The 25598-nt window shown below is 40.1% G+C and overlaps 1 protein-coding gene and 1 non-coding gene across 2 annotated transcripts in view; one reads left to right on the top strand and one right to left on the bottom strand.

The window, feature by feature from the left end:
• Positions 1 to 25598, bottom strand: part of KIF26B (kinesin family member 26B) — a 523722-nt gene that overhangs the window by 286382 nt on the left and 211742 nt on the right. The window lies entirely within an intron of this gene.
• Positions 24255 to 24366, top strand: LOC129399039 (small nucleolar RNA SNORA76). Its single transcript, XR_008626884.1, has one exon. It is a non-coding gene; the product is annotated as a small nucleolar RNA SNORA76 (small nucleolar RNA).

Below are 25598 nucleotides of genomic sequence, written 5' to 3'. Positions count from 1 at the left end.
AAATAGAAGAGGCTGTGTTTCATGTTATCAGTGCATCAATCCGGCCCCCCCACAGCCTCTGATGACTAGTTTTGTGTTTTGTTTTGTCAATTCTTTATCTTCCTCAAAGGTAAAGGTGAGGAGGTGCCCAGATGTCAGAATGCCTAGGAAAAGACTGAGATGCAGACAGAAGCCAAATCACACTTGCATTTCTCTTCCAGTTTCTTCCCTTAGATTTCTTGGTCCTAAAGTGTTCTGCTCAAAGCAGAATTCCTTTATGTTTGTTTGTTTGTTTCATTAAGCCACTGTGGTTCCTGCCAGGGCTGGGGGAGTGGAGAGAATAGCTCAATGGGTTTTGCATTACACGCAGGAGACTCAGGTTCAGTCCTGGGCACCACATGGCCCTCTGAACACCACTGGGAGCAACCCTGAAGGACAGAGCTGGGAACACCCTGTTCCCTGGCCACTAACACTACTGTAAGGGCCAAAAGCAAACAAACACAATCATTTATGAGTGAGAGATGTGGCTCAATGGTGCAGCTCAGGCCTAGCATGTGTGAGTTCCTGGGCTCAATCCCTGAAACCACAAAATACAAACAAAAATCCTACAACAAATATCTTAGCGTCAAGCTTCCAATATTTCTCGAATGCATTTTACCTCACTTTAGAGGTATGCTATATCACAATATTTTTCCTGTTGTTTTGTTTTGCTTTTGGGGGGTCACATCTAGGTTCATAACTGATTCTGTGCTCAGGGATCACTCCCAGTGGGCTCAGGGGCCATATTCAGTGCCAAGAATCAAATCAGAGTTGGCCACCTGCAAGACAACTACCCGAACCACTGTATTATCTCTCTGGTCTTATTCACAATAGTTTTTTGTTTTTTGTTTTTGTTATTTTTGCTTTTTGGGTCACACCCGGGGATTCACAGGGGTTACTCCTGGCTCATGCACTCAGGAATTACTCCTGGCGGTGCTCAGGGGACCATATGGGATGCTGGGATTAGAACCCGGGTGGACCGCGTGCAAGGCAAACACCCTACCTGCTGTACTATTGCTCCAGCCCCCACAACAGTTTTAATACTTAATCCTTTATGTCTAATGGGGTGTTTCTGGTGACATGGACAGTGATAAATCGTGTATAAGGATTCCAGTTGACACCATGAGATTAACTTCAGGCTGGGAGAACCTGGAGGAGTGAAATCAAGCATCCTCATAGGTTCTCTGCCTACTTGTTGCCATCACTGAGCACTTAGCACAGGCTGGGTTGTGTTGTGGGACCTTTAGGTATGCATTCATACTTAATCCAGGTGACAACCCTAGGAAGCAGGTGCAACTGCTCCCAAGTAATAGCTTCCAGTCTGCCGCTTAAAAAAATTCTAAAGCAAGTCACGAAGCCCAGCCTGCCTGCTTTCTGCCCCTAAGTTTAACTTGTGTCAATCACAACACCCAGAGAAGTTCAGAGCACCCTTCAGCCATGGCTACCCCATTCGGGAAAGATGAAAACAGGAAAAGATTTGATGAGAAAGATTGAAGACTGGGGTCATTTGAATAAGCTCTCAACATGCACAAATGACTCACTCTATCCAGTGTTTCGTAAATTTTATGATCAAATGAAAGTAAAGTCAAATGGTCTGGAGCTTAATGTAATTGATTTCCCTTTCAATTTGCAGCTAAGCAAACTCAGACTCAGGAGAGCAGTCAAGAGAAAACTACAAGTCTAATCGACACCTTGACATCAGGGTTGGACCTAAGACCTAGGAGCACTAACCCTACTTCTCATAAACTGAATCTCTCCCCTGGGAGAGGGGATGATCTTCTACAGGAGAAGATTTATCCATCCCCTAAGCACCCAGATCATTGACCATCTGAAATAATCAACACTGTGTCAGTGGGTACCATCATCCTTGTTCTTACTATATTAGAACATGTTTTGTTCTCTTTTATTTGGGGGGCTGGGGGATAATCAACTGGTGCTCAGTTGGTGATTCTCAGCCAATCAGGCAGGAAGTTCAAAGCAAAGGCCTGAGAATGAGCTCAGGTTTCTGAGACCTTGTGCTACTGGGGATACCCCCAGAGCACCCTGGCAGTGCTCCAGGGCCTCCAAAACTACATCTAGTGGTGCTCTGGGGCCTCAAAGAGTTGTCTCTAGTATTGTATGTGGGTGTCTGGAATCAAACAAAGGTCAGCTGCATACACTGAACAATCTCATGATACCACATATGCTTGTTTTGCAACTGCCTAGTCTCTTGTCTGAATTAGATGCCCAGCCTCAATGATCAGGCTAGGTTCTGCTTACCTCAGTACTACCAGCATATGAAAGCTTCCAAGTCTCAAACACATCTAATAAATAAATATAACATCAATTAATGAGACAAGTAAATTTAAATAAAATTAATATAGCAGGGCTAGGATCATTATAATTGTTAGAGACGAAGTCTATTTCTGATTTTAAAATTACTGATTTTTAATAAGAATTATTACTGATTTAAAAATATGAATAGAGGGACTAGAGCGATAGCACAGTGGGTAGGGCATTTGCCTTGCATGCGGCAAACCGGGTTTCGATTCCCAGCATCCCATATGGTCCCCTGAGCACCACTGGGAATAATTTCTTAGTGCAAAGCCAGAAGTAACCCCTGTGCATCACCGGGTATGACCCAAAAAGAAAAAAAAAGTAGATCAAACGAAGCCTTATTCAATAAGAAGAAGGCATTCTGGCATATATATCATGCACTAGAGTTATTAGACAAAGTAAAGGAAAGAAAAGACAAAAAATAAGAAACCAGGAGTCAGAGACAAAAGTAAAACAAAGAAAAATGACAAAGGGAGGAAAGAGAAAAACAAAAACAAATTTTCACAAAACGATGTAACCAGGGAAGAAAAGACAAGGAATTTTTCCTTCTGCCAAGTGTGAGCATGGAACAAATACTGTTGGGTAGCTGGAACTCTCTGGAACACTGGACCAGTTATTCTGAGAATTTGGTTTCAAGAAGAGGAGAAATCAAGGCCAGAAATGACACCCCCCAATTCCTCCTGGTACCAGATAAGAGTTTCACTATTACCTCAACCCAAGTATAATAAACTCAGCAATTAAAAAAACAAAAGAATCACAAAACTGAACCATCTTCTTTGCCTAAAAGAAAAATAAAAGTCCTAACCTTTGGAGATAAAAGAAAAGCTGGAACTGGGAATTCTTGACAATTTGAATTACTGTTTATGCAACTTTTGGAGAATGGCATTGTTTATTAGTTCTGCTTCCAAGGGTAAAAACAATAAGATTAAGGAACTGAACATTAGATTACCTGAACTAATGTAGCATTTAATTCTAATCTAGACTATGAACTTTTCCATCCATGTTTAACCTGCTGTGTTTTGTCAGTAGAGGACATCATCTTGCATCTTTACAAAAATAGTTCCTCCAGAATAATGCGCCCTTATTTTCTTTTTTTTTCTTTTTGGGTCACACCCAGCGATGCTCAGAGGTTATTCCTGGCTCTGCACTCAGAAATTACTCCTGGAGGTGCAGGAGACCATATGGGATGCTGGGAATTTAACCCAGGTTGGCCACATGCAAGGCAAATGCCTTACCCGTGTGCTATTGCTCCAGCCCCCTATGTGCCCTTCTTTACCTAAGCAAATGCTTAGAAAACTTTTGAGAAAGCCAGCCATGCATTATGACCTGGAATTTGAAATACATTCTAGGCATTCTACTTCCTCATATTTGTTTTTGAATTCTTATGCGAAAACATCAGGAAGGGCCTCTAGACAAAAATTTACTTGCTGTAAATGACCCACCTAAATCTGCAGAAGGCCGGTGTGCTATAAGCAAAAGCAACTTTATCTTTAGGGCAAAACTGAGAAAACAATGTTGAGAACCTAACAAAAGGGACTCGCCCTTGCTAGCTCTCCTGTAGGTTGGCAGGACGTAGTAGAAGGGAGAGTTCATGAAAGGCAGAAGAGTGAGGGCCAGAACTGCCAGGGCCCTGATGCCAGGAGCCCCAAGAACATATGTCTACTGGGTTAACATGAGCTTGGAAAGAGGTTTTTCCTTGCCTGAAGTCCTACAAGTAGACTGGTGGCATTAGGACCGGCTCTAGGTTGTTGGATTTATCCTGCTCTGCCTTGACAAGATTCAAACCAAAGCCACACTGCAGGCATGCCAAGATTGGACACAGGCAGGATGTGATGGGATCTAGTGGCTAGCAAGAGTGTGACAGCATGGAATTCTGGACCTGGATCTCGGCTGATAGTAGGGCAGGGGGAGGAGGTGTAGTTGAGCTGAGGGGTGGGGGTGTCTCTGGGCAAATCATTTATTCTCTTTGTCCTAATTTCCCCAGCAGGGGGAACTCGTGAGACTGTGTCAAAGATGAAATGAAATAAGATTGCACAGTTCAATGTCCTCTGTGATTTCTAAAATCAGAATCAGATACAAAGCAGGGGCATTTAGAAATATTTCTGTCTCGTCTTCAAAGTACATCCCTAACTTAATATTTTACATTTTATGTAAAAAATACAAACAAAATCAATGTCAAGCAACAACAACAACAAAAATAATTTTTTTGGCATCATCATCCCAGTGTGAAACAAATTTTCACACTGGAGTGGAGAACACAGTGGAGAACAAGGAACTGATTTGGTTTAAGGTTGTTTCAAAGCAATGCACAGACTTTGATGGTTCTCACTTTGAACTGATTTTATTTCTGTTACCAGCTGCAGAAATGCCAAATCCTATGGTTTCCAAAAGCAATTTTTAGGGCTAGAGAAAAGGTTCAACAGGCTGGAACATATGTTTTAAATGTGGGAGCTTGAGTTCAATCCTTAGCACCACATAGAGTCAGCAGCAGGACCTAAATAGCCCTTGAACAAGGCAAGTGAGGTCCAAATACAAAACAAACCAAAGGCAATTTTCCAAAAATATTTTTAGTGGATCAGAAAAAGTGTAGATATATCTATGCCAACTTTCCTGTGTACAGTGGCCAGAAATGGATGGAGTTGACCAAAATAACATATCTAGTTCATGGCACAACCAAGTCCCTGTAGCACTTATTTATGTCTATCCAAATACTAACATGAGATAGCAGAACTCGAAAATGACTGAGTTTTGGAGAGAAAAACAACTCTGCTATTTAGCTATAAACCAAGTTTTGGCCAGATAACCTGCTGTGGGGCCCTCACAAAGTCAATTAACCTCTCTCCAAGTTAGCTTCCAGAAGTAGAGACTTGCCATTAAAAATAGTTAAGAAGAACCCTCTCAACTGTTCCTCCCCTACAAATAATAGTTTGAGACTCCGACCCATGCTTTCAAACCTCTCACTAAAAACCTACTTGGGAAGAAGCAAGTATTGTGGACAGACCTGAAATAATCTTGTGAAGAACCTTGGAATTGCTCTTCCGTCTACCTTCTGAGTTAGAATCCCTTATTCCATAGGATGTTCATTTAAACTTTCATGCCATCCCTACATCCAAATACAGAGAGCAACTCAGCAGGGTTGCTTACTGGGAAATTTTGGGTCGGGTCGTTAATTCTCATCAGGATAAATCCTAATTCCATCACCCATGACAGACTTTAAGTGTGACAGTTTGTTAAACTGGCTCACCCAGTGGATTTGAATTATTAAGAAAAGCCACTTATTTACATATGCAAGGTTTTAGTTGCCTATTTCACTAGGGAAAATAACAAGGAGAACACTTTAGGAGCTTAATGTTTGTGTATTCCTTAAATCCTTTCTTAATACTGAATACTCAGATTTAGGGCTATATAAAGATCCTAAACCTTACGAGTTTTAAGATCAAATTCTGAAATTAATTCTGCTCTTGTCATATTTCAAATCCATACCATTTTTTTCTGTACCCCTTTAGCAAAGAGACCAAGATTTTCTATTTAAGTTGACACCAGAGAAATATATAATCTCTTTATGGCCTCACTAAATAAATATTCTACTTTTTCTCCCCTGGTGTGGCTCTAACATTCTATCCAGTGTCCTGAATTCTTCACTAGCTGGATCTACTCAAGTTTCTCCTCTGTTCATTTAAGATTCTGGCTTTTTCTATTGTACATGCTATGACTTTTCCCAAAGCTCATCCACTTGTTAGAACTTTATAATACAGGTCAGGCTCTGCAAAGTCAATACCAACTAACTTATTGTCACCATATCTAACTTGATTTCCCCAGCTAACAAACTAGAGCCAGCAAGATTGGCATGCCCAGATACCTCGGGGATCCCAGCCAGCATGCTTTCTTCTCAAACAGAGTTGGACCTAGAGTTCATCTCTTCCATATCTGCCCCTTTGTTACAAACCTTGAATCCCTGGAGTCCACTATTTAAAATAGAGCTGATCTTTTGGGATTCTTGTCTTTCCTACACACTTGAAAAGCTATTCATCCAATCCAGACTCTGAACTGCATTCAAAAATATCAATCTTCTTAAAACCACCCCCCACCCCACCCTGACCCCTGCCAACTGAATTAGTCTATTAATTACTTTTTTTTTTGTGGCTTTTTGGGTCACACCTGGTGATGCTCAGGGGTTAATCCTGGTTTTGCACTCAGGAATTACTCCTGGTGGTGCTCGGGAACCATATGGGATGCTGGGAATCAAACCCGATCTGGCCGCATGCCCTACTACCCTCTGTGCTATCACTCCAGCGCCTAGTCTCTTAATTTCTTAAGAGGAAAAAAATCCACTTCTCAGTTGTTTCTGTTTGTCATCTTTCCTCAACTCCCCCAGCCATAATTCCACCTTAACATAAGGTAGCTTTCTAGTCCACTGGAATCTACAAGTAGGGAAACAAACCAACAGACCCAGCTTCTCAGCCCCAGAAAATGGAATCAAACAGACCATCTTGGAAAGAAGCTGGTGGTCCCAAGCGATATTTTTTTTAATATACTCAAAGATTGCACTGAATTTGTAGCAAGCCACTGTTAGCACAGAAAGGAACATCCATAATGATTTGTAGAGTGAGTTATGGAAGGCATAAAAGAAATCTTACCTTTGGAATGAGCTTTAAAACTCTGAGAAGCCCTCTTGGAGTAAGAAAAAAATTGCAATTAGATTTCTAAAAGGCTCAGCACCAGCAGATTTAGAAATGCTGGCAAGACCAAAACAGTATGCTTGAATTTTAGACTTAGTTTAAGATTGTAGGTTGTTTTGTAGGTTGTTTTTCCTCCCCAGACCTAAGATGAAATCAAAATAAGCCCATCGTTGTAAGCATGCGCACAAACACACACACACACACACACACACACACACACACACGTTTTCTCAAATGAGGAGGAGGAAACTCAAGCAGTGTTTTTGAGAAAGAATGAAAACTACTCCTTTGGCAGAAAGAATGCTAAAAAACAACTTATGAAATTTACAAAGACACATTTGAGAATTGTTAAGCAGCTCCACTGAGACAATACATGGAGTAAAGAACCTCAAATTAAAGGGTGAAGGCTGTAGCTTTGTAATAGAGCATTTGTCTTGCAGGTCTGAGGATGTGGGTTCAATCCCTAGCACTGCAAATAAGGATTTTTTGGAAAGAATCAAATTAGATTGGTCCTAAACAGAATATATCCCAAGACTGATATATTAGGGGAACTACTTTTTTCTTTTTATAAATACTAATAAGAACAATCAAAGTAGTGTGATGTCTAGAATAACACCAGTATAGATTTACTAGGAGAAAGATATGTACCAGATGCCTGAAGGAAAACTTTTCTCCAGATGTGCAAATATTTCCAGTGTCTAAAGATTAAACCACAGCATCCCTCTAATCACTGAGTTATTTCATTAATGTCCCAGACAGACTTTAGCCTGGAACAAAGTTAATGCATACCATGTCTGCCCATTGTCTCCATTAATTTCTAAGATTGCCTTCATATTACCATGATAATCATGCCTTTTCTTCTTCAGGCCTATTTATTTACCAAAAAGAAAGTCTTGCTATTGTCCCCATAAGCATATTTATATGTATCAAAAATTTTTTCCTTAAATTTGATTCAGGGATCACTCTTGCACTACGTTACAGACTTACTCCCAGGTTTTAAAGGTGTCATTGGGAAAAGAAAGGGAGTCTTCAGTGAAAAATGTTTTATCTTCAAATTCTAGAAAATGGTCCAGGTCGCACTCGGGATCACTGGCAACATTTAAGGGTCAAACATAAAAAGGCAGGAGGGAGAATGAGAGGCGTGGGTTCCCTCTTGAGCCTGCAAGCCTGCCAAACCACAGACAGGAGGCACTCAGATGAAGGCACCCCGTCTAAAGGAACTTTGTTCTCTGTGTGCTTTGTTCAAATCCCAGAGTGGGAGATGACCCACAATAAGCCACTTGAACCCTTTTTCTCTGTAAGTCTCCAGTTGAAATACAGTATGTGGGAGTTCTTTCAATAGTAGCTATGCAGGCCTTTTCAGATAAATTTGAATACTCTGCAACTACCAGTTGGGAGTATAACTGCTCCACAACAGGCTTGGACGCCAAGGGCAGCGGTCACCTGCCTCACAGGACTCAGCAGGTCTTCTGGGGGCTTCCCCACAGGTGGCCTTGTTTCAACCCTCCTGGCCCACAGGCCAGAAGCCCCAGCACTGAAACACAACCCATGTCCCCGTTGACTGCTGTTAGCTGCACTGTTGCTTATCTATTTGAAGCTGGAGTAATAAGAACAAACTCAGCTAAACTAAATTGGTCCTTTGTTTGCCATTACCATAAAAATTTTATGTAGGAACTAATAAAAACATGCTTTACGTGCACAGTTACATGGGTTTATACAGGCAATAATATCCAGCAAGTTAAATCCATAAATTCAGTTATAGACACTTAGAAATAAATATTTTATCCTTCCCAATGTTTTCATTTATTGGAGAGAAGGTGTGAGCATGAAAGCACATAGCTGACCTGTGTGCAGCTTCTAAGGGCCCAGAAGTCCCACTGAATATCTCTCCGTGAGACAAGAAAAGTCCCTTTGCAAGTTTCTGGGTAACTTTCACAACTCTCTTAAGAATTCAACGTTAATCAGGCCTCCAGCTCCAGTAAATGGAAAGCTCTTTACAACGCATTCAAAATAAATCACTTTTGAAATGAGTTCAGGATTTTCCTAGAATTTTTTTTTTCAAACAAAAAGATTCCATTCTCTTTCCCACTGGGACCTTGGAGAAGATTTACAATAGATTTAATTAAAGAAGCTTTAACGAAATTCAATCTGAATAACAACAAAGTTGGATCATTGGGTAGTTAGCTTTCCATGTAGTAATGCACTCTAACGTACACCTTAACGTTGGACTTGTTTGGTTTTTGTTCTATATTTTCTGCCTTCTGGAGGGGCAGTGTCTATTAGAATTATGATTCTAGAATGCTACAAATTTAGAAAAAACTACAATAATTTTTAAAGTCCAGGTCAGGGATGTAGCTCAACAACAGAATGCTTGCCTTGCTTATGTGAGGCCTTGGGTAGAGTCATTGGCAAGACCCCCCAAAATGGCCAGAGAGATAGTTTAGAGGACAGCGCCACAGGCTTTGCATGCTGAAGACCCAGTTGAGGCCTCAGCACCTTCTAGTCGTCTAAGCATTGAAAGGAGAAATCTTCAAGCAGTGTGACAGGAGAAGCCCAAAACACGACCAGGTATACCTCCCCCAAATAAAATATAAATCAATTCCAATGTGGTTTTGTCTAAAACTCATAGCAAGATAGGCAATGGCAAAGCAAACCAGTCAAACAGTCAAAACAGTCCAGGCCGTTAGAGGCAAGTTAGAGAGTGTTGCCAGTGTGCCAGCCCTGAGAACATGGAAGCCTTGTAGCTCAGACTGCAGTAATGTTTATTCCATAATAAACTCAGACCACAGTAAAGTCTCTTCAATAATAAATTTGGACACAGGGAGCCAAATTCATACATACAAATTTTTTTTCAAAGAAGCTATGTACCAGTTTTCTGTAACCTTTTAAAATAAATGGTATCTTCTATTATGCTTCAGGGAATATTTTTGGTTTTGAATCCCTGTTTTTGTTTTCAAATACTAAAGAAAGTATACATATAGGGCATTTTGAAAGTAGGGAATGGAGCCAAAAAGCCAATATTGTGACTTTCTAGAGTAATCTTTGTCCTATTTTTCAGCTTCTCTGTGATTAGATATTCCCACCAAAAAAAAAAAAACCTTCCAATATGTCTAAGTTTCTGTTATGTTTTATGTTAAACTTCTTTACTTTTTGTATTTTTATATTTAATAATACATATCGATGCATGTTTAGCAATTGTTCTGGAAGGCAAAGACTAGAATTGCTGAATCTATTCTTTACTGAGCTAACCAAAGCACTGCATGCATAGAAATGCTTAATTATCACATGCTTTGCTGCTGTTGACTTATAAAATGCATGAAAATGCTGAGATAAGGGCTTTGAGTAAATGTAAAGGTATTTTTTATGTTTCTAGATTCATACGAGTGTGTTGCTTGCAGAGAAAACAAAGATTCTCAAAATGACCCTTTCCCACCCCAACCCCCCAACCCCAGAACCTAGAGAAAGAGAGAGAGACAGAGAGAGAGACAGAGAGAGACAGAGAGAGAGAGAGAGAGAGAGAGAGAGAGACCTGGAAATACAAGAGACTGAAAATAGGGAGACTGACTTGAAAATGATCTCAAAGCCTCTGATCTGGTTGTATGTTATATTACTGCTATTATCTATTATATTTAGAGTGCAAGATCAAATTCAGGGCTTCATACGTTGAAACATGTGTTCTGTCACAGAGGTAAATTTCCTGCCCCTATTTTTGTGTGTTTTTACTCAAATTAATAAATATCAATATTGCATAAAATGCATATTGAAAGTTCTTCCCCACCCTTTTTACCCCATGTGAAAACATATTCCATGAAATGTGTGTGTGTTTAGATTTGAATTTCTCTAGCCTTGATTTTCAAGCCAATAAATATATGATGGCAAGTTATGTATGTCCTAAGATTAAAAGCATCTAGCCAGAGATTTGGGATATGTAAGGAAAATGACTAACTATAAAAATTTTCTGTGAAAAATCTTCAAAGAGAGAATAAAAAACCTTAATCCTAGACAGAACTTTATACTAGAGGAGAAACACTTTTAGATTTGATCAATTTATTTGTTCATCATTGTTTATTTTAGGACATCTGCATTCTGGTTTAGCAAAAGGATATCCCATTTCCTAGGAAATACAGATTAAAGTATGTGTGCTTATTGTGTATACTATTAATCTTGAATAGTTCGATAAATGAATGTTAGCAATACTTAGCCTGAGTCTTACAACTATTACCTAAATCTGATTGTTATAATGTTCTTCTTTACAGTCAACCAAACCCATATCCCTAAAATAAAAAGTCTGAGAGCAGAGAACATGTCTTCTTCACTTGGTTCCCACCCGTCTACACAGCATCCTGGTAGTCAACCCACAAGAAATAACATAGGAAGGAATAATCAGCAAATAGGTATGAACACATCAGCTCTTCATCCTATTTTATCCTCAGAGGCGCTCAAAAATGTCCATTGTTTCCTCCAAAGTACATTTGAAGACACTTTCATGTTCCCCTTCCATCTTCTCAAACATCGAGACCAAAATTCTCCAATTCCCATAACCACTCCTCAAATGGCACAATTTATACATCATGGCAAGTTATTGTCACTGAGATTCCTTCACCCATTCATGACTCATTAATTTATTAATTCATGATTTCCAAAGGACTTTCTAGTGTTGAAAAAAAGAAATGCAAATATAAGGAGGTGAAGAGATGCTCAAAGGGCTGAGAACATGTTTCTCAAATATGAAGTCTGGGTTCAGTCCCCAGCATCAAATGGTCCCATTAGCATGGCCAAGAGAACTACCAAATAGAGCCTTCCCAACTGTCCTACCCAATTCAAATACAATTAACTTTAATAAGATACTTATCATTGTGTGGGAAATAGGATCAATAGAAGAAATCTAACATGAATCTAATAAAAAATAAAATGCACAATTCTTTATGGCTGATATGTCTGAGGGCCTAGATGACCAAAAGACTGGAAGACAACCCTCTCAACATTCCACTCCTGTTTTACTGTTGTACCTCCTTCAACTGGTTGATGAAAAAGGCCCACCCACCCCTTTGTTAAATGTATATAAAATGGGAAAGATGTCTGCCTTTCTCTGGAATCCTAAAGGAGACCTCCTCCCCTAAACTAGGAGCTTCCGTGCCTTCTTATCCCTTCCTTTCTCTTCTCTTAATATTTCTTTTGAATCTGAATGGTCCTGGCAAAACTGGACAGCTACATGCAAAAAAATGGGTCCAGACCTCTATCTAACACAATGCACAAAAGTCAGATCAAAATGGATTAACATCTCCATTTGGAGATGTTAATGGATTAACATCTGATGTTGAGAATATCAGGTACATTGAAGACAAGGTCGGCAAAACCCTCCACGATATTGAAGCTAAAGGTATCTTTAAAGATAACATTCCACTGACCAAGCAAGTGGAAACAGAGATGAACAAATGGGACTACCTTAAAGTTAGAAGCTTCTGCACTTCAAAAGATAAAGTGACCATGGGGCTGGAGTGATAGCACTGTGGGTAGGGCGTTTGCCCTGCACGCAGCCGACCCGGGTTCGATTCCCAGTATCCCATATGGTCCCCCGAGCACTGCCAGGAGTGATTCCTGAGTGCAGAGCCAGGAGTAACCCCTGTGCATCACCGGGTGAGACCCAAAAAGCCAAAAAAAAAAAAAAGATAAAGTGACCAGAATACAAAGACAGTCTATAGAATGGAAAAGGATATTCACCCAATACCCATCTGATAAGGGGTTGATGTAAAGGATTTACAAGGCACTGGTTGAACTCTACAAAAAGAAAACATCCAACCCCATCAGAAAATGATATGATGAAATGAACAGAAACTTTCTCAAAGAAGAAATCCAAATGGCCAAAAGACACATGGAAAAATGCTCTTCATCACTAATCATCAGGGAGATGCAGATCAAAACAATGAAGAGATATCATCTCACACCACAGAGACTGGCCCACATCCAAAAGAACAAAAATAACCGATGTTGGCGCGGATGTGGGGAGAAAGGAACTCTCCTTCACTGCTGGTGGGAATGCCGACTGATTTAGCCCTTTTGGAAAACAGTATAGACGCTTCTCAAAAAATTAGAAATTGAGCTCCCATTTGACCCAGCTAATAACCACTTCTGGGAATATATCCTGGAGATGCAAAAAAGTATAGTATAAATGATATCTGCACTTATATGTTCATTGCAGCACTGTTTACAATAGCCAGAATCTAGAAAAAAACCCAACTGCCTGAGAACAGAGGACTGGTTAAAGAAACTTTGGTACATCTACACAATGGAATACTATGCAGCTGTTAGAAAGAATGAAGTCATGAAATTTGTATATAGGTGGATCAACATGGAAAGTATCATGTTAAGTGAAATGAGTCAGAAAGAGAGGGACAGACATAGAAGGATTGCACTCATTTGTGGAACATAAAGTAATAGAATGGGAGACTAACACCCAAGAATAGTAGAAATAAGTACCAGGAAGATTACTCCACAACTTAGAAGCTGGCCTCACATGCTGGGGGAAAAGGCACCTCAGATAGAGAAGGGACCCCAAATAAAGGGTGCTAGGAGCACCCGCTCGTGATGGGAGATGCATGCTAAAAGTAGATTATAGACGAACATGATGGCCACTTAACACCTCTATTGCAAACCACAACACCCAAAAGGAGAGAGAGTGCAAAAGGGAATGCCCTGCCACAGAGGCAAGGTGGGGTGGATGGGACGGAGTGGAGATGGTGGGAAGGATGCTGGGACCATTGGTGGTGGAAAATGGGTACTGGTAGAGGGATGGGTACCTGATCATTGTATGACTGAAACGCAAGCATGAAAGTTTGTAAGACTGTAACTGTACCTCACGGCGCTTCACTAATAAAAAATTGAAAAAATATATTTCTTTTGAATCTGGACCCCCTTCCCAAAATTAAATTTACAAAATAGCAAAACCTTGATTCCATTGCTCCCAATGCAAAGGTGAATAGGGAAACATGAGTTTCAAAGCTCTTTAAATGGATAAAATGAACAGTTCTTTGGAGGAAGCAAGGTTACTGTATTAAGGGATAGATACATTGTGTTGGACATTGTAGAAGGGGCAAACTGAATCATGTCTACTCCAGCAAATTCTGAAGTCAAATTAAAGTAGTACTTACCTTTTATTTACTTAGTTAGTTATCTATTTTGGTCTTGGGGGCCACAGTCAGCAGCATTCAAATGCTAATATTGGGTCCCTGCTCAGGGATCATTCTAGGCAGTTCTCTGGGACCATAAAGGGTGCCACTATTGAAATGGTTAGTCCACATAAGTAATCACTCACCCGCTATACTAACGTACTATCTCTCCTACCCCTTGATTAAAATCTTATTGATTGTCCACTGTATCAGCTGCTCTCCATGAGAACTCACAATGTTAAGTAAATACAATGTCATATAAATATGACAAAAAGATGAAGTTGGGGAGTTGGATTGCCCCTAAAATAAACTGAAGCCTAGGTACTGTTTGTGGGCTAGCACAGGTTTGAAAAGCAGTATTTTCTAAGGAAAATACCCCATTCTGTATAGCAGTGCCAGAATTGCTACAGAAGGTGTAAATACTCCGAGACATGGGTTTTAGCATGCTCTGGCTCTTCATGGCTTCTTCCCAGCTAGTATCTCAGAAAGTCTACTCACATCTACTTTTTCCTCACTGAACTTGGAGGTGTCATAACCCCTTACACTGTGTCCCTTCCACCACCACCACCTACCTTATCTTTTACATTTATTTCATAAATAGAGTCATGCCTGGAAAAGCAATGAAAAAGCTAATGAACTATACAGGAGTCAAGTCAAATAAATGAAGATTCTAGGAAAGAATTCAAAGTACTGTTCGTCCTGCAAAAACAGAGCACCCTTAAATCACCTAGGAGTGACTTTATCTTCAACATATTCATGTGCCCAGATATACCTGAGTCTAAACCCAGTTTGATTGTTCAATGTTGGGAACAAAGCCAAAATTCTTACTTTTCTAATTTCTATATTATTACAAATGTAAACTTGCTTTTAAATTTTTTAAGAACGTCAATAAGCAGTAGGGACTGAATAATTGCTTCTTACTATTAACAAGTGTACCTACTAAGAAAATAAATACTTTAGAGGTATTTTTAAGCTTTCTAAATATTAAAAAAAAATCTGGTTAAGGATGGTGAGTTCAGTGCATGCTTTTAACACTATTGAAACCCTAATATGTAAAAACAAAGATATTTTTTTAAGGCACAGACCCACAAGACTGAAGAAAATGGTAGAAGAAACTAACACAACACACTTTGGGGAGCTGGGTGCAGGATAAGCGAGCAGAAATAGCAAATTCTAGTAAGATTCAGCTCAAGCTGATGACAGGCAGAGCTACCCATTTTGGACCTCAAAAGCACAAAAAGACTCAGGAAGTGACAGTGACAGATATTTCTAGAAGTCAGGATCACAAAGTTAAATCCAAAGGGGCCTGGCTGAAATGCTAAAAAATAGGTAGAGTTCTGGGTCCTTCCTCTACACTGCATTGCTGAGGAAGTGCACCCTGGAGAAAACTAAAGAGTCATTTCCTTAGAGGCTATGACACATGGTCTCCGTGTGAACCTACCACGTACAAAGGGGAACTCAAAAGTTGGAGTGCACAGACTTATTTGGAGGTCTCCCTTATCTTGTTCCTCTAACATCCCAGAAAAGTGGAGCCAAAACATATTTCTAGCAGGGAAGAAAAGTATTTTCAGAGGATTCTAAACACTGCAAATTAAAAAGAGAACATAACATCTAAGTGGCTTCTTTGGGTCACCAAGAAGAGGTGGCACCAAGATGAGAGGACGTCCTACTCAGTTATCCCCTCTGTTGCTCCATTCTGTCTGTGGCTTACTCATTCCTATATACAGTCAGTTGTTCAAGCATCATTAAATATTTAGAAAACATCTAATGCAAGAGGAAAATTAGGGCCAGGGAGAGAGTCCAGAGTGCTAGAGCCCATGCACTGAATATGTATGGGACTGAGTGTCATCCCCAGCACTACAAGAGTCTCCAAGAAGCACAGAGTAGAGTTCTGGTGGCTCCCAGCATCTGGACTGAGAACCTTATAGGAGGTGAACTCAGACCCTCTGGGCACTGCTTGGCATTCCTTCCTCCTATAGACAGACAGACACACACACACACATACACACACACACACACACACACACACACAGACACAAAGCAAATTTTTAAAAACTTGGAGAGAGAGACTACATAGGAAAAATAAAACTAAGCCATAACTAAGCAAAGCCATGAACAATAATCTTACATCCATCAATGAAAATATTGCATCCATAAAGAAGAACAGAATGCCATCTAAAAATAATTAAAGAACACCAAGAAATAAAGAGAATCTCTTGGTGCTCATTTTGGCAGCACACATCCCAAAACTGGAATGAAACTAAGTCATGTGATCCCTTTGCAAGGATAATAGGCAACTTTATAAAGAGCACCAAATTTTTCTGATGACGGGTGTGTGCAATGACTGCATAGCAATAATGTAAAGTACGATAACTCTCTTATCTAAACTATAACTTTTTTTAATTGAAAGAAAAAAGAAGCTCTTGGAAATTAAAAATAGGATATCAGGAATAGGACTTCCACAAAATAGTTAAAATAAAATCAAACTCTTCCAGAATGTAGAGGGCCATGAAAAAGTTTGGAAAATAGAAAAGCAAAGATTTTAAAAACATAGACTTAAATCAGACAAGGCAAAATAATAAGCAATCCTGAAGGAAAACAGAAAGAAGAAAAAGAATAAAGAAATGTAGGAGAAGAAAAATATTTAAGAATTAATTAAAGACAATTTTAGAGCAGGCCAACATGAGACTGTAGATGAAAAGGCCCCTGGTGTGGCAGGCATAGGGCTAGATCAGATCTACACCAAAACCCACCCCTGTGGGATCTGACATGTTCAGGAGAAAGGGCTTCCAGACACAGCAATCAAGAGAGGTTTAGATAATGATCAAGAATCTGCATTTTCAACATCAGCACTGTAAACTAAAAAGATCATTCAAGAAATGGCTTTAAAATTCTGCAGGAAACGACTTCCAACTGAGAACTCTATTAACATACAAAAATGATTAATAAGTCAGTCAAGAGAGATTTCAGATTCACAAAAATAATAATAATAACCCTCCTGCACACATACTTAATAAAGAAAAAGTAACCACAATTATCTAGTCTAATATAGTTATGGCAATACTTTTTACTTACCAATCCATGTTCATAATAATACTTGAGAATAATACTTGAGCCTGATTACCAAATGACAAAAAAACACTAAGAACTACAACAAGAAGTGCTCAGATCTGTGGAGGAGGAAAGGGTAGTGGTGAGAAAGAATGAAAGATCCAGACTGAGGTCAGTGATTCTCCAGTCCATCCATTTCAGAAACTCTCTACAACCTTCAAATGGGACTACATTAAACTAAGAAGCTTCTGCACCTCAAAAGAAACTGTGACTAAAATACAGAAAGAGCCCACGGAACAGAAAAATTTATCTACCCAATATCCATTAGGTAGGGGTTTAATATCCAAGACATACAAAACACTGATAAAACTTCACAAGGAAAAAAAAATCCAACCCCACCAAAAAATGGGGAGAAAAAATGAACAAAAACTTCCTCAAAAAAGAAATTCAGATGGCCAAAAGGCACATAAAAAAATGTTCTACATCGCGGGGCTAGAGCAATAGCACAGCAGGTAGGGTGTTTGCCTTGCACGCGGCTGACCCGAGTTCGAATCCCAGCATCCCATAAGGTCCCCTGAGCACCGCCAGTAGTAATTCCTGAGTGAAGAGCCAGGAGTAACCACCTGTGCATCGCCACATGTGACCCAAAAAGAAAAAAAAAAGTTCTACATCACTAATCATCAGGAAGATACAAATAAAAACAACAATGAGATATCTTACACCACAGAAACTGGCACACATCAAAAAGAACCAGAATAACCAGTGCTGGTGTGGATGCAGGGAGAAAGGGATTCTCATTCATTGTTGGTAGACATGTCAACTAGTCTAGCCTTTTTGGAAAACAATATGGACATTCCTCCAAAAACTAGAAATTGAGCTCCCATATGACCTAGCAATACTACTTCTGGGAATATATCCCAGAGATGCAAAAAAATAAAGTAGAAATGACATCTTCACTTGTATGTTTATCGCAGCACTGTTTACAATAGCCAGAATCTGGGGGAAAAAACAAGTGCCCGAGAACAGAAGACTGCTTAAAGAAACTTTTGTACATCTACACAATAGAATGCTATGCAGCTGTTAGAAAAGATGAAATCATAAAAATTGTACATAAGTGGATGGACATGGAGAGAATCATGGTAAGTGAAATGAGTCAGGAAGAGAGGGGCAGACATAGAATGATTGCACTCATTTGTTGAATATAAAGTAACATAATAGGAGACTAGCACCTAAAAACAGTAGAGATAAAGGCCAGGAGGATATCACCAGAGCTTGGAAGCTGGCCTCACATGCAGAGGGAAAAGACAGCTGGGATAGAGAAGGGACCACTAAGTAAGTAATGGTTGGAGGGATTGATCAGGATGGGAGATATGTGTTGAAAGTAAACTATGAACCAAACATGATGGCCTCTTAGTACCTGTATTGCAAACCATAACACCCAAAAAGAGAGAGTAAGAGGGAATCTGCTTGCCTTAGAGGCAGGGGGTGGGAAGGGGTGGGAGTGGCAGGAGGGATATTGGGAACATCGGTGGTGGGCATTGGTGGAGCAATGGGTGCTCGATCACTGTATAACTAAAACGTATCATAAAAGTTTGTAAGTCTGTAACTGTATCTCACAGTGATTCAATTTAAAAAAGAAAAGAAGAAAAAAATAGGCCTAATAAGGGCCTAAATGAATTCTGCTAAATGGGACTTCTTCTTCCAGGATCAGAGTGATGAAATGAGCAGTCACAGGTTAAGCTGAAGAAGTTGCTGCTCTCTTATCTTATCAGTAGATGGCTTTAAAAGGGAGGTTGTTTAAGAAAGAAAAATAATGCTAATGTGACCAAGTTAGTGGGATTCTTACGACCTTTGTTCAGGAACACCAATTCCAGGGTAGGGGCAAAGGGAGACAATTCTGCAAATTGGGTGCTTACAGTCTACTTCTGCATCACTTCAACCCCACTGGGAGGCAGGAACCCCAAGTTCATTGCCCAATAGTTGGAATCATAGCTCCTACCTAACAACAGTGGCATGGGAGTCACTGAGGCATTTCTTAAAGAACACCCCTGGCTGCCCTCCTCATCTTCTCCCCAAAATACACACATTAGTGTAGGTAAAGGAGAGACCAACTTAACAGCCAATATCCCTCACCAATTCCCTACCACAAGACACACTGACCAGTAGCAATGCCTACTTCAGATCCAAAGTGTGTTCTGTGTCCCCAGGAAACCAGCAGAGTTCCTGAATCAAAATACACATGTCCTGGGGCTAAAGAAATAATACAGTGGGAAAGGTGTTTGCCTTGTATGCAGCAGACCCCAGTTGATCCTCTGCATGGCATAATGACCCCAGTATCATCAGGGGATACTCTTATATTCAGAACCAGGAGAATAAATGAACAGGTTGAAAGCTTAGTTTTTTGTGGTTTTCTTGTTGTTGTTCCAGATATTTTTTCATTTATTTATGTATTAATTTTTTAATTGAATCACAGTGATATACACATTTACAAAGTTTTTCATGATTGGATTTCACTGATATAATGTTTCAACACCCATCCCATCACCAGTGTACTTTTCCTACCACAATGGTCCCAGTCCCTGTTTCCATAGTCACCCCCCACCCTGTCCCACCGCCTACCACTATGACAGGCACTTCTCTCTCCTCTCTCTCTCTCTCTCTCTCTCTCTCTCTCTCTCTCTCTCTCTATCTATCTATCTATCTATCTATCTATCTCTATCTCTCTCTCTCTCTCACACCCTCTCTCCTGCTCTCTCTTTTCTTTTGGGCCTTATGGTTTGCAATACAGATAATGAAAGGTTTTCAGGTTATATTGCTTTACCTGTGCCCTTGACCCCTCCCCCCCAACACACACACTCTTGTGGCAAGCTTCCAACCATTGACTTGTCCTTTTGACCCCTGTTTACCCTCACCCTGGATATTTGTCTCATATATACATACATATGTATATATGTCTCATAGATATGTATATATGTATATATCTATATATATCACAAATGAATGCAGTCATTCTATGTCTGTCCCTTTCCTCCAACTCATTTCACTTAACATGATACTTTCCATGTGAATCCATTTATAAGCAGATTTCATGACTTCATTCTTTCTAACAGCTGCATCTGTTCTTGGGCACTCGGGTTGTTTCTAGATTCTAGCTACTGTGAATAGTGCTGCAATGAACATTGAAGTGCAGATGACGTTTCTGCTGTGTAAGTTTTTTGGCCCCCAGATATATGCCCAGAATGGTAATGCTGGGTCAAATGGGAGCTCAATTTCTATTTTTTTGAGGAATGTTCATGTTGTTTTCCAAAAAGGCTGGACAAGTTGGCATTCCCACCAACAATGAAGGAGAGTCTATTTCTCCCCACATCCTCGACAGAGCTGGTTGCTCTTGTTCTTTTGGATGTGTGCTTGTCTGTGTTATAAAAAGATATCTCATTGTTTGCATTTCCCCAATGATTAGTGATGTAGAGTATTTTTTTCATGTGTCTTTTAGCAATTCGAATGTCTTCTTTGAGGAAATTTCTGTTCAGTTCCTCTCCCCATTTTTTGATCAGGTTGGATATTTTTTTCCATGTAAAATTCTATCAGTGTCCCATATAACTTTGATTTTAACCTTTTATCATATGGGTATTGGGTAAATCATTTTTCCTATTCTGTGGGCTGTTTTTGTATCTTAGTCTTTTTTGAGGTGCAGAAGCTTCTTAGTTTCATGTAGTTCCATTTATCTTTGCTTCTACTTGCTTGATCAGTGGTGTTTCATCTTTGAAGATGCCTTGAGGAAAGCTTAGTTTTAAATTTCGCTTCAACTGCTCAAGTAGTCCCATTTTTATATTATAAAATATCACTGTATCACTGTTATCCCATTGTTCATCAATTTTAGTGGGCGCCAGTAATGTCTCCATTTGTCCCAGCCCTGAGATTTTAGCAGCCTCTCCTTACTCGTTTTTCCCAATGATTGGAGGCTCTTTTCAGGGTCAGGGGAATGAGACCTGTTATTGTTACTGTGTTTGGCATACCGAATATACCACGGGGAGCTTGCCAGGATCTTCTATGTGGGGTTATAAAATATACAGCACCAAAATTTCCAGAAACTATGAAAATTGAGATGTAAACAACATTGCATATTTATTAGAAAGATAACCTATCAGTTTTCAAAGACTTCAGTGACCACAGTCATCCCTCCAAAATAAAAATTTACCAAGTCAGGGCAGAAATAATAGTACAGTGGGCAGGGCATTTGCCTTGCCTGGGTTCAACCCAAGTTCAATTCCCAGCATATCATATGGCCTCCCCAGTCCTGCCAGGAGTGATTCCTTAATGCAGAGCCAGGAGTAAGCCCTGAGCAGCACTGGATGTGACCCCAAAACAAAAACAAACAAAATTTAGCAAGTCATGGCAAAGAAGCAGCTAACAATTCCTAACAGTCTCATGATATTTAATGATTAAATCTTTTTCTTGGAGAGCAATAGGGAGATTCCCAAGTGGGGATCAGAAGTCTGGGAAGCTCAGATACTAAACCAGTGGTTTAGTGTGAGACCCTGAATATGTGGTGCTGATTGGGCTCTGGTGTTGGGGATAGCTGGGTCACCACAGTGCTCCCAGGACTACAACCAGAGCCAGTGGTGTTCAAGGATTCTCATGGCCATATCTGAGGGAACTATGTGGTTCCAGGAATCAGCTACAAGCAAGGCAAGTTCCTTAACATTGTACCACCTCTCTATCCCCTAATGAGCAATTCCTTAGTCAAAGTACATAAATAACTTGTTCTCTATGCAATTTTCACCAACCTTATCAAACAATATTAGAAGTTGGAGGCGAAGATGATTTGAACTCCTCCCATCTTCTCCCAAAGAAATTGTCTACTCTATTCCTTCTAAGTTTCTTTAAAATAGTACTTTAAAAAAATTATTAATGAATGACCCTGAGGGTACAGATACATATTTACATATTTTCGTGCTTGTGTTTTTTGTCATACACTGCTTGAGTACCCATCCCTCCACCAGTGCCCGACCTCCATTGATGACCCCAGCCTCCCTCCCACCCACCCTTTCCCATCCCACCCCACACCCCGCCTCTGTGGCAGAGCCTTTCCTTTTGTTCTCTCTCTCCTTTTGGGTGTTGTGGTTAGCAATAAAATAGTACTATTTCTTGCTATTTGGCCATGGAAAACTTGATTTAGACAGAATCTGGTATTTGGCACAGAATCTGGTTTAACTGTTTTAGGTGAAACAGAAGGATTGAGTATGTAATGGAACATTCAAATTCAGTCCAAATATATATTGCCAGTTTAATATATATGTATATATATATCACATGATGTGATGAAAAATAGCTGTATCCATTGTTAAACATACACAATGTTTTACATGGTGCAATGCAAAGCTCAGTTAGAAGCATGCGTTTTGAAAGCGTTCTTAACAAAGGAAGACATAAGAACAAGTTTCATTATCCCTTTCAAATGAATGTTCTTCTATTTTTCATGTTTTGCATTTCAAAATGGCCAACTAGTTGTGCCATGAAAATGCTTGTAGCAAAAACGCTTGTTGCAATGAATTTACTGTGAACTCACCTAGAGCCCTACCCCAAATGTTTGCTGAGTAGATGACTAAATGCATGATCTCACATAGTGTGTTATAATGTAGTAACATTGATGGTTAAGTATTGAGAAGATAGAAGAACTAACTAGTGTGCCTTTTCCAGCTTTTCTTACCCGCCTATTCTCACACACCCAGTGCAGACTGGCAACCCACCTCCTGCATGCAGGCTGGCACCAAACCTGGACCTTCCTTACACCTCCAGGTCAGAAGGTTACTTGATCGCCCAGAGCCCTTGTGTTCAGCATTGAATCCTTGCCTTCTTGCCTCCCCCAGATTTACCCTAGTCTTCCCTGAACTAGATAATAGCTGGATGCCAATATGGCATCCAACATATCAAACATAAAATGTCCTTAACTCTGCTTCTCTTTGTTCCACCAGTCTCTAGGTCTCTGGGCTCCATTCTAAAACTTGAGAAATCTGTGATCCTTCACCTAAGTCCTCTGTCGTGTTCCTCCTGGATATTTCACCTCCCAGTCCAGTGATCTGTGCAATTCCTTCTCACACACTGTGAACAGGATCACAACCATCACCACCATTCACCACCATTCCCCCAACTCAGCTGAGTCATAATGATATGTGGTTTCTCAACACGAGTCACGAGAGCCCTGAGTACAATGCTAAGGGACCATCATCATTCAGCTCTTCTCTAATTCCCAAACACAGTTGTCGGGAGACCCCTCTGTTCTCCAGACCTGCTCTTCTCTCCATCCTGTAATTCTCCCACACTTGCCTTCTTGATAATAGCATGAGGGTGGACTCGGGTTCTATGGTTTACAACACTCTACAGAAACACTGGGTTCCAACAGGTATTATTAAAGGTAAGTCTATGTGTAGTCAGTGGGTGATGTTGCTGCAGAGAATACACTAGTAACATATATACTTTACAAAACATTTAATGACTAGCTCCTGAGCTTAAAACATTTGTACCAATTAACATCCAAGACTGCACTCCTTCATTTTCAGGTTAGCCTATCAGATGATTAGAACTCTGCAGCTTCTTAGAAACTGATTTGCCATTTTTCAGCCCATTGCTTAGTTTTTAGTTACTTATTCTCGTTTCCAGTTTCCTTTTTTTTCTTTTTCCCTGTTTTTTGGATCATATCTGGTGGTCTGCATTCAGGAATTACTTCTGGCAGTGCTCAGGGGACCATATGGGATGTTAGGGCTCGAATTCGGGTCATTCACACAGAAGGCAAAAACCCTACCCAGAGTCTTATGGCTCTGGCCACTCCAGTTTCCTTTTTCTGCCAAATCTTTAGTACCCACTTCTAAAAGATGACAGAACTAACTTACTTTCATTGCAAGTCCTTTTATTTCCTTCGCCATCCACTTCAGAAAAGACAATAAATTGTTTAAATTCAAAAGACAGAGGTAGGTGAAGGGAAAAGCATAAATAATTTTACAAGATCAGTAATTAGGAATTTCCCATGCTGCCTTTCAGCCCTGACATGCCTACACATGGCCTGGGGGAGGCTGCAGCACCGGAGCACCGGCTCCTGCATAACTGGGGCCACCAGCCCCCCTCCACGAACAACACTCTAGACAGAAAAAATAAAAATAGGAATTTCTGGAGATGATTGTATAATTAAAAATAAAGAGGGATGAAAGGAAAAGATGTCATAGGAGAGTGGCAAGGACCACAAAGAGAGGGCAGATGTAATTAAATAGGAGAGAAAAGTTTTCTTAACATCTAAAGTCAGATAAAACCAGAACTTTCTCATCACGTTTACTATAAACTTAAAATTTAAATTATAAAGTTGTAGAAACGGTACCTACCAACCTTTTTGTTCTCAGCTAAGTTAATCATTTGGTAAGGGCACAACAAAACTTTTGCTGACTAAACCTTCAAGACTCCAGAAATGTGAAATTCCTCTGTACCAGTGGAGTCTATTTTCACTAATTTACATCTCAGTTTCTGGTTGTTTTCTTTTGTGTGTGTGTATGTGTGGTTTTGTTTTGTTGTGTGTTTGAAGTACTCAGTATCCATACCTAGTGATGCTCAGGTGGCCACATAGCATGAGAAATCAAATACAGGGTCTCACACATGCAAGGCATATTATTGCCTGACTCCTAGACTAACCCGCATCTTTAAACTAAGAACAACATTCCTTACTGCATAGAAATTTGGTGAAGCTTAACTGATTCAACACACATGAAGTCCTGAGACAGTACCTAGTTCAGAGTATGCACTCTGGAGCCAGAACTGTGGTACAGTGAGTAGGGTGCTTGCTTTATATGTGGCTGACCTGGGTTTGGTCCAGGAACCCCATATTGTTTCCCAGGGACTGCTGAGAGTGATACCGGAGTGCACAGCTAAGAGTAAGCCCTGATCACAGCTGGGTGTGGCCCTTCCCCAAAAAATACCAACACAGGGTATTTGCACTTAGCAAGTGTTAGCCATGGGATTACTGGGAAAATAATTATATTATTATATGGCTAATGATGTCAAGAGACCTTGGTGACTGACACAACTGAAAGTCAGATAAAGATGAATATCCCATGTAGAATGAAAAAGATTCAAAGCTCAAAGTTTTCTGCTACCAGGCTAAGAGAGATGGAACTTTCAAATTACTCTCTGTTGATGGAAAAATTGCCCAAGTTCCTAATGTCAGTCATCCTAAAGGGAATGGAATAAGTATTTTTAATTCTTTTCACTCTGTCCTCATAGCAAAGGTCTTTCAGTAGCTGAGACCTTCTGCACATTTTAGCCATCCGGAAGCGCATTCAGGAAGGAGGCAGCATACCACCTACTCAGGAACACATGTATTTGC

Source organism: Sorex araneus, chromosome 9 (assembly GCF_027595985.1).
Source record: "Sorex araneus isolate mSorAra2 chromosome 9, mSorAra2.pri, whole genome shotgun sequence".
NCBI classification, from domain to species: domain Eukaryota; kingdom Metazoa; phylum Chordata; class Mammalia; order Eulipotyphla; family Soricidae; genus Sorex; species Sorex araneus.
The sequence above is the reverse complement of the archived record's forward strand: the minus strand, read 5'-3'. Positions and strand labels throughout refer to the sequence as shown.